The following is an 11,127-nucleotide window of genomic DNA, read 5'->3' on the forward strand; positions in this document are numbered from 1 at the left end:
GCTGCTTGGGCTACCATGTACGCTTGTTGACATTTTCACCGCTGCATTTTTTTTCAAACTTGGCAACAAAGCAGACACTTATTAGAATTGTTAATCCTTTTCACTCTGAGAATGAACGCCGGTAGCATTCTGTCTAATGCATTGGATGCTGCAAACACATTATTCTGTCAGTCTGCCTTTTTTCAATTTTTGCCTGCGGCATTCTGTAATAGTATCTGACACTCACACTGTCCAGTTGTCCAACTACCGCCAGATGAGACTGTGCCAGACATTCAGCTATTCTGGCCTCTGTACTGCTGCAAAATTGGTCAACAGGTCCAACTCACAAAACTCTAAGCACCTATCACAAAACAAAATAGAAATAAAGATTATTGAAAAAAACTATATCCTCATGTGTAATACTTATGTACAAGGGATTATAATGCAATCTCTGTATGTTTCTTAGTCAACCTAATGCAGAACTCCAGGCAAAAGTATTCTTAACCCTTGCAGTGGGCTACCCCCACACAGCAAAGTTCTCATTTTTGTCTAGGTGCTAAAAAAAAGTTATACGCCCAGCCAGCTTGTTTCTTAGAGTAGTCCCTGGAACCTCTCTCCCCCTCCGCTGAAGCAGTCTAAGGATCCTTGAGTCATCACGTTCTATACACAGTGTATGGAACATGAGGATGCCGAGGGACATACCATTACTGCAGTGGAGGCAGAGAGAGTATTCAGGGACCAGAGTAGCAGCCAGCGAGTTTTGCAGTTCGGGTGAGTATAACTTTTTTTAAAGCACCTAGACAAAAACGAGCACTTAACCCTCGCAGTGTGGGGGTACCCCTTGCGCAAGGGTTAAGAACGCTTTTGTTCTGCTCTAAACACACTTAGGAGACATTCACACCACATGCAGTGCGTTCTGGTCCGTTTCTGGCCGGAACGCACTGCATCGCATTGCGGCCGGCTCACTTTTTTTGTGGGGCAGGAGGGGGCATGGCAGGCCATTGAAGTGAATGGCACCGTAGTCACGCCCTCCGGCAGCAATGCAATTACCCGCACGGGATCGCAAGGCACATTCTGCCTGCGGCCCGGTGCGATCAAAATAGTACTTGCAGCATTTTGATGGCACTGCACCGGACCGGACTGCAGGCACAATGTGCCTTGCGATCCCGTGCGGGCAATCGCATTGCGGCCGGAGGGCGTGGCTACAATGCCATTCACTTCAATGGCCTGCCACGCCCCCTCCTGCCTCACAAAAAGTTAGACGGCCGCAATGCGATGCAGTGCGTTCCGGCCAGAATCGGACCGGAACGCACTGCATCTGGTGTGAACGTACCCTTAAAATCTTTCTGTCTGTCTCTGAAACTCAATACTGATAATTAACAAAATTTAATAATGCAGTGATGTATTTATTACAAAATCCTAAAATGTGTTTTTAAATGCAGCTAGTATCAGTACCTGAACATGACTTGCAGCCCTCTGTCATCCCCTGCACATGTGCTGACAAGGAACATGCTGATAGTAAAATGAGTAGTAAACTACCTCATCATCTGCTGGTTTCCTTTCACTGTCCAATCACAGGCTGTGGTGACCCAGCTGTATTGGTTAACTGCAGTAGGCAAAAGTTGGGTCACTAGGTCAAAGACCTGTCTGCTCTATAAATATCAGAACAGGTTGGAGAGAAATAGAAATACTTTGGATGACAACAATTCCCATAATTGTATTTTATCTGTGTATTTAACTGCTTGCCAAGAGTTCTGCTTTAAGTTGTAGTTACACTTTACATGAACTACATCTGTGCTTGAAGAATACAGATATTTACTTAACAGGATACTCTTGTGATCTAACAATCTATTGCTTTTAAAGTGAATGCATAGTGGTATTGCTTTTAATCATAAGTGAGTTACTGAACGGTTTAGAGTCATGAGAGGGAACAGGGCATGTGACTGGGATGCTTGTGTAATCTGGATCCCTCACCCAGGCAGTATTTTCCTGAGCCAGCAGATATGAGACACTGGATATGTCATTCCAGTGAGGATCATTTGCTGAGATGTATACTTCTGCTGTTCAAGAGTGCCGCAAAAATCAATTGTGACTTCAAGGATATTCCTCCCTGTGCCATACTTTACTGAAAACCTTTTTAGGACAGCTGAAGAGGGAATCCTCAGACGGGTGCCATTCTCTTTGAATGTCAACCACCTCTTCTACTGGTCCTCTCTGATCAGTAAGTGTGTACAATTATGTACAGTAGGAAATATTGAGAGGTAGGCTGCTCTCATTGAAATAGCTTTTTAGACTTAGTTATAACATTTCACAAAGTAACAGCTGAGCTCTACTGTGAGTCAGTATTCGCAGATAACTTTTCTTAAAGCCGAACTCCCATTGTAATAGTAATGTCCCATTTGTTTCTTTTCCTGGGTAGATCCCTGAGAATGTTCTAAAATAAATATCAGAATACTCATTGATGTATTCACATGATTAGTTTATTGCTCTAGTCTTGCAGTTTTACGAGATTCTCCTCCCCATAATTATCTAAGGTCCTGGTTTGTAATAACCATGGAAATTGGCTGTCAATCTTAATGTATTGGTGTCAGCTAGCCAAGGAGTGTGGAGCTTAAGTGATGCCAAAACCATGATTCCCCACGTATGTTAGGTGAACCTGAGCACTGTCTGACCACAGCACCACATTAGCTACTACTAAATCAGAGACAATAGTGGAACAGATACGTTTGTAAGCTGGATGGGACCCTAATTTGAATGTTGCATTTACTTTTCTTTTTCTCCTTTGTCCCACCAGTCTTGCAGTTTTCTGAGAACCACCTCCTCATAATTATCTAAGGTCCAGGTCTGTAAAAACCATAGAAATCAGCAGTCAAACTGAATGTATTGGTGTCAGGCAGCCAATGAGTGTGGAGCTCAAGTGATGCCAAAACCATGATTCTCCATGTACCATATGTGGACCTGAGCACTCTTCTACCAGAGTGCCACATACTTACCTCTGCTAAATAGTGGATACAATAGTGGAATAAATAAGTGTGTAGTCTGGACGGGACCCTAATTTAAAAAGTCTTCCACATCACCACCTTGTTCAGCAATGAACCTGACTGGAAATACAGCCCTGGCAAATTCATGTATGTTACTCTTAGGTGACTTTCACAGACAATTATCGTCTGCCTACACCTCAAAAGGTAAAAAGAACACAAAGCAGGATGGGACCTGAACTTTCAACAGGGATTTCAATTCCTTCTAAAGATCCAATCAAACCAGAATCAAATTTAATTGAAAGCGATCAGATATTTGCTTCGGGTTCAATTGGGGTGGTTTCGATCCAGGAGATCCCATCTCCTTGCGGTAAATCAAAACCAGCATTTTATGTCTTCAATGGCTTTGCGATTTTAATAGAAAATGGGATTGCATATTCTATTGCTCTAATAAAGTGCAATGTATATATCTGACTTAAGAGTTACCCGATTAGGGGGGGAATGTGGGGTCACCCTAAAATTCCATACCAGACCCTTGATCCGAGCACAGGCCTGACGGCCGGAAAGGGGAGGGGAACAAGCAAGCACCCCCCCCTCCCTGCGTTACCAGGCCACATGCCCTTGGCACTTGGAGGGTGCTTTTCCAGGGTAGCCCGTGTTGATGGGGACAAGGGCCTCTTCCCCACAAGCCCTGGGGAGTTGTTTGTGGGGGGTGCGGGGCAACCCCATGTCTGAAGCATACACAGATTGTGCTGTTGTCCTGCCACCTGCCGTGTCACCTGTCGTAGTGTTGTGGAAAAGGCTGCTAATCAGGTTAGTTTCTTCCCAAATGTAGTGAAGTCAGCTGCTGCTAATTCTTGTACTCCCCATAGATTTCACTGCACATCCTCTTTTCTGTTCTCTCCAAAGCCTTTCAGCCAAAGATCAATGAGCTTCTGACACCTGTAGATCAACACAAACTTGACCTTTCAAAAACACAGATTAATCATCCTGTCCAGGACCAGCAAATTTTCTACTGTCAAGGAGAAACAGGACCTAACTGTCTGTTTTAACACCCAAACACATACCCTTTAATGTGCCGGATGCCCTCTTCTAAGGTCAAGAGTCAAAGTCATAAATGTTTTCATCTAAAATCGCTTCCCGTCTTTAATGACCTAAAAAAATTGTTATCATATTTGGAGGGCAGATTAGGCTGCCCACCATTGCATAACCTGTCTAAATATTCTGGAAATTAGTTTATCTATACCCTCCTATAATTTCAATTGTGTCATTAACCTTCCAGATACATTTAAATAGAGGATTTATACAAATAAATGTATACTTTGTGACAGTTTTAGTACTTGAGAATGAGCCTAAGACAAGAGCAAATGCTTTGCAATATCATCAACGTACAAGTGGGTTCTTCATTGAAAAGCTGTCTGCATGGACAGTTTGATCAGTCATTGTGGTTTCTCTCAATAAGCCAGGACTGTAAATTTGGCCAGCAAATAACTGCAGTCTTAGATCCAGTCAAAATGAATACGAATTTTGGGTGGAGTGGGCAAGGTGTAATAATCTGCTTGTTCTATTTGCTGACTTGTACCTGAAGATTTTTCCCCATGCAGAGGTTGCATATATACTTGGGAAGAATCCGCTAGATGATAAAGCATTTCAGTGTACACTGGACAATTTCCCTTCATCATTGGGGCAGGATGTCACCAAGGGGGACATTTGAGGCTATCAAAATTTGCAGCTCAAATACTTTTTTAATCTACCTCCATTACAGTTACAATTATGGTTTAATCTCTGGTTATTAAAAAGTATAAACAAGTAAAGAATTTAAGTATAACAGATCAGAGACATGAGAAACATAATAAATCATCTAGTCATGCTTAAGGGAAGCTACATGGTCCTTCAGCACATGTTTTGGTGAGAATAGGTTGGGGTAATACAGGCAAATCATACAAACATCATAAATCCCCTGGCTGTAGAGACTTCAGCCTGTTTATCCACCATACCTCCTGTCTTTTTAACATCAAAATGCAATCTCCGCCTCTTCTTTGTTTGGAGATATCATCCAACACTATAAACCAAAGATTAGTCTCCGTATGCTCCGTATGTAATTCAGTAAAATGTTTGGGGACTGGCAACACAGCATTCTTTTATCAAATCATATGTCTATTCTAGGAGATGAGATCCTTCACTTTCTGAGTTGTTTCCCCAACATAGATCAAATTACACGGGCAAATTGGGGCATATACTACATATGAGAAGAGTCCAAATGTATAAATTAACTCCCCTCAGTCATTAATGGGCACTGCGCACAGGTCAGATAGGGTAAATACCCCACTCTCTTACTACCCAAAAAGGTTTGTACCACTGTAGCCATTGGAAACCTAAAGCCCAACTGGAACAACCTTTCCTTCAAACTGTGATTTTGATAGAAAGCTTGAATCGGGCTCAGTTGTAGCTCTGACCTATATCTGCTTATTCTAATCCTTACGCTTTGATTCCAGGTATCTACACCGTATGAATGACCAATGTGAATCGCCTTATACTTATTTTTACAAATAAATATGTTTTTTTCTGCCGCTGTGTCATTTTGTTTTCTACTTTATATTTCTGGTGGTTTGGATTACAATATATGATGTTGGTGTAGCTTCTGTTTATTAGAATGATTTATTATATATTCACCTGAAGAAGAGTAGGGATGCTCAAAACTGTTGTGCAGTTTACGCAAATGAATACAGCATCCATAAAGAAACAGCAAGACGATATGGTGTGCGATGACTTTCTTGGATGAAGAGATATATATCTAACAGTCTAACAGTTTAGAGCCTGTCTGTCTCCTGTACTCTGGATACACATATGTGTGTATATATATTTAAAGAATCCTAATATTTTTTATTTTTAAGGCAGAGTTGACAGTCTGTGCAGGGAGAGTTAGTTGCTATACAATGCTATATTGCACTAAATAACTGTGGATTATAGTTTAGTGAGCTACATACAGTATTCTTGTGTACCCTTTCCCTTGCATTCACAGTTCAGAGACCAAAAAGTCCTTTTCAGGACTACACTTTTGTGTGTGTGTGTGTGTGTGTGTGTGTGTAATTACAGTCAAAGAAGGTAACATGGCACAATCCAAAGGTATAAATACCAGAGTAAGCAAAATGGGCATTGGGCACCATTAACAAATTTGAGTTTAAGTGCAGAGATAATGTGGTAAGAACAGTTGAGGGCAACAGACAGGTTTAAGGTTGAAAATGATTGCCATTTTCTTCAAGTGTGTACTTTAGGGGCTTTTGAGCATGGTGGATAAATTGCCTGCTGAGCAGAAAATATGGGTAGGTGCAAATGGTACATGAGCAACAATAACCTAGGTCAATTAATTATTTTTTACCCTAAGCATACAGGACATGGAATTGTAATTTTTAGAAAGCATGCAAAGTTGCCTGGTGAAAACAGTGGCAGGCTTGTTAGTTCAGGCATTGAAAATTTGAAAATGTGTTTGTTCCAACAAAGCAGTTTCTCACTTTTATGGTTAAGTAGTAGGTAAAGTTCTGTTTTGACATATTCTACTTGTTTTTGAAGGGCGCTGGACTGTTTCCAGGCCATTATTAGGTCAAAGAGTTGAGCCCACAAGGTTTAAATTTTAGCCTTCCATTGCTTTTTACGAATCGTTGCCAGGCTGATGAGGTCTCCCTGCAATGTGGTTTTATTGGCCTCTTATAGGGAAGTAGCAGACTGAATGTGTGTTGTTCTGAAAGTAGGCCTGAGCAGCTTTGGATTTTTTTAAGTGGGTATCGTGGGTAAAGAGGAGGGCCTGATTAAGCTGCCAATGTAATTGGGCAGTACGGTAAAGTGAGTGAGAAATATTGCCAAATGATCAGACCATGAGGAAGAGAAAATCTTGGCCTTGGAGAAAGTTGGGAGGAATTGGTGATACATGAAGAAATGGTTGAATGGTCAAATGGTATTGTGGGGTTGAGAAGTCAGTAAAATCACAGGGGATAGGTTTCGGTTCACACCATATTTCTATTATGTCATTGTCTAATAGCAAAAAAAAACATGGCCTTCCACTGAACATTAAGGGGGATAAGAGTAGGGCTATATAGGTAAGAGGGTCTCTATCCAGTTTAGGGTATAGGCAGATCTTTCTGTCTCACACAAGGATTACTAGGCCTTCAAAAGTGATTGATGTGTATTTGGGGCATAATAGGTGGGGATGGTAAGAGCAACATTGAAATTAGAATACTTTGGAGTATCAGATAGCAACCTGTAAGGTTGGCGACCTGTTTGCTGCAGATGGATGGGAGCGAGGAAAGGAAGTGGAGGGGGGAAGAGAAGAAGGGAAAGAGTTAGCATTATGGGGAGATGGACCTGGGGGAAAGGGTAAGGGAGAGGGAGGGAGGAAGGAAAGTGGGAAAAGAAGAGTGGGTGATAAGGGGAAGGAAGGGAGGGAGAAAGGAAGGAAGGAAGGAAGGAAGAGAATGGAAGGAAGGAATTGAAGGGGGGTAGGGGGAGAATATGGTTTACATAGATGCAGGTGTGATGCAGAATATGGTTTACATAGATGCAGGATTTCAGATGTGAAAGGGGTTGCTAGGATGGGATGAGGAGACAACGTGCCACCAAAGGGGTGTACCTGAGACCATGTAAATTATCTGTGAGGTTTTAAAAGGGTCATAAACTAAACAAAAATCAGCAGCAGCCATTATATAACAATGTAGTCTTACATTAGCAGATAATATAATGTTATGTCAGTCCTGCCTAGAGAACTTCTACTTTCCACCACAGCAATGGATATTCTGAACTGATATTCTATACCTGCTATATGATATTGGTTGACCCCTACAGATGGCAGTGAAGGAGAGCCTCAAGAACCAGCCGAAATCCGCACAGTGTATGGCCACCTTTATTATCGGTAATATCTGTAAATTTAACCAATACTGATAATTAAAAAATATGTGACTATTGACTTCGATTATCACTAGACCCGATAATTGGTCGACCCCTAACGTTTACTTGATGTGATGAGTCTTTAAGGCCGAGAGATAGGGATGAAGATCTTTCCTCTTCTGGATGTTGGTAGGAGAGAGGTCTAAATACAGTTTGCATATGTGGTCTTGAAACATAAGCGTAGTTTGATTGCTAGCTACCTAGAAAATGGCCTTCTTGGTTTTGTAATAGGTAGGCTTGATGATGATGTCTCCTGGAGGAGCAAATGGCCTCCTATATACTGTCTATCTGAAATGTGTAAATGGTATGTCAGGAGTAGGTTCTTAGAGATCCAGATATAGCATATTGACTTACCTCTTTTCTTTCAGAGATTTCTGAGAACAAAGTGAGGCTTACATTATTAAAGGGTCTGCTTTTTCAACATCACTCCATAGTTTATAAACATGACAAGGAAATACATAACTAACTCTCCACCACCTGCCCAGTGCCTTTGTTCCAGATGGCCTGTTGGTCTACAAGGAAGAGGATGTTCCCCATCACAGCTGTTCCTCCTTGTGGTGCAAAGTTTGTGTGTGAGCAGGGTATGTGTGTGATGAGAGCCATTTTCCCAGTTGCACAAGGCTGGTTAATGCTGACAGAATAGGCTAAAGAGGAGACTGAAATAGAGGTGCTTGGGACCAGTTTAATCCCATAGGCAGTGACCTCTTAATTAATCACTTCCTGCTTTGCTTCTGTATGTCATTGCTGAACTGACGATGAAAATATTATTCAGAATGTTAACTATGCTTGCCAAAAGCACATATATTTTCATGTGGTGGGTAAAATTGTTATACAATTTTATATAATATTACATACAGTTTTACTGAGATTCCCAGATGTTGTAGTAAATTAATTCATAGTTATTGCCAATAAACCTTTACTTAAAAGCATGAATGCCACTTGGAATGATTGGATAAATTATAATATTTTTATAGGTTAAAGGCCTTTTGGTGGACTATAGTTAACTCATTGCACTAATAATAAACCCAGGATATAATAAATATGCTATACCAAACGAATCCTCAAAAAATCCCCATAACATGCCAAAAATAGTTTTTAGGGGTCTATAACGAACCCATGTATTTATAAAGTTTTATAATAATATTAGAGGGGACAAAGTCAAGTAGAATTTGTAATTAAGTTGTAACTTTATGATAGGGCTAATAAAGAAGGCGATGGATGTTTTAGAAATAATAGGGTTAATAAAAAAAGGTGAGAGGGAATGGTTATGGGAAGGTTATTGAGGGGGTTAATGATGATTAAGAATAGTGTATTCATAGTGTCAGTGGAAAATTAACAACATGTGTTGGGTAGAATCTGCTATGACGCTTTGGTAATTGTCTTTTTTGCTAATAGGTTTTAAAAGTTTTTAATATGAGATATGAGTTTTTTTGGAGAAGTGCTGTAGACTCCTAAGATAGAAGTATTGTCAGAATATGATCATGGGCAACTCAGGAGGGCTGGAACGCCGAGGATATGGGTGGAATCAAACTACTTTAATGTGGTTATGCATCTCCAGTATGTGAGTTTGCTTACAGGGAGTTTGCTTACAGGAGCAAGGTAAAAGCACAGTTTAAAGAAGTGTTTCCCATACTTTTATTTATATTTATATAATAAACGCATGGGAATGTAAAATATGTATTCCCACACGTTTATTGTATGAGCATACACTTTTTTTCGCCTGCCTAGTGCCTGCCAGGAATGTCTGTTGATCTACCTTGCAGTTATTCTATCATTATGAGGTAGATTGATAGACATATATAGCAGGCACTAGGCAGGTGACACATCTGTTCATTGCATGAAGCGCTTCGTGTGTTCTTTAGTGCAGGTCTCCTCCACTCACCTATGCTGTCGCTGACTCCCCCAGTCTCTGTGCCGCTTCTTGACTTTGTGTGATCGCTCCACTTCTGCAGGTGTAGAGTTGACACTGGCGTCTCCCAACAGTCTGACACCCAGCTTCCAAGACACCACAAGCACCCCCTGCACTCTCCTCCTGTTCTGCACCTCTGCACCCCCTGCATCCCTTTTCCTACTCTGCTCACCTGTGCATCCCTGTTCCTATTCTGACCACCAAAAAAAATAAAGCTCTATCTGTCCCCCCAAAATTATATAAAATTAATTTCGGTAAGGCATTGCATGAATGAATGAATGTCAGTCAAAGTACCTCACCGCTGAATATTGAAAAATGGCCTAGACAGGAAGGGGGTTTAACACCCCGGCCTTGAAGTGGTTAATTTTTCACCAAGATCTTGTAGTGATGATGGGAAAGTTGGACCACTTCTCCAGCACATCCCAAAGATTCTCAATGAGGTTAAGGTCTAACAATGTCTTATGCTCCCAGATCCACTCATTCACAATTTGAGCCTGATGAATCCTGGCATTGTCATCTCGGAATATGCCCGTCAGGGGGAAAAAAAATCCATTGATGGAAAAACATGGTCATTCAGTATATTCAGGTAGTCAGCTGACTTTTTTTGGGACATAACGTTGCTAAATCTAGACCTGACCAACTGAAGCAACCCCAGATCATAACACTGCCCGATATCCAGGTGGTGACTTATTTTTTTTTTGGCCAAGCAAATGTGTATGTGCAGCAATAGACCCCCATTCTACAGAACATTGCTTGTGACACATCTCCACTTGTCCTTACTCCAGGTTTGATAACCTACTGTGTGGGGTGATACCAACTGAGCTTTATGTGTACCATAAAAAGGAAAGTGTCTATTCAATATGTGAAGGGAAGTAGGCTTCCCCCTGATATGCTTTGAATGAGCCTTCTGTTATGGCTCTTAACATATTTGTTGCTGCGTGAAAGCTGGCTTTATAGTTCTCTATTAGTCAACATTTTTTTCTCAATTGAATTCTTTAATCTTTCTTTGTATATTTAGATAAAAGCGATGAAAGCAGTGAAGTATCCCTCAAAGAATAGAATATGCTTAACGTCTATTTTCGTCATATGATTCTTGTCTGTCTGTCAGTCTTCATTGGTTATGTGGGGACAATTCATTCACATTACCCCTCAGTTCAATAGTCCGTCAGTTGTGAGCTGTATTCTTAGCCATGTGTGTGGTCTCAGCACACCCCAGCAGCCTAGGATTAATCATAAGACCAAGAAAGATCCATGGCATTAAAGCAGATATGACAAATGGGCCAAGAAAGCTAAGTGGCCCTTATCTGCTGTCAGCTCATGAGC

Source organism: Nanorana parkeri, unplaced genomic scaffold (genome assembly GCF_000935625.1).
Source record: "Nanorana parkeri isolate BGI_ZX_2015 unplaced genomic scaffold, ASM93562v1 scaffold348, whole genome shotgun sequence".
NCBI classification, from domain to species: domain Eukaryota; kingdom Metazoa; phylum Chordata; class Amphibia; order Anura; family Dicroglossidae; genus Nanorana; species Nanorana parkeri.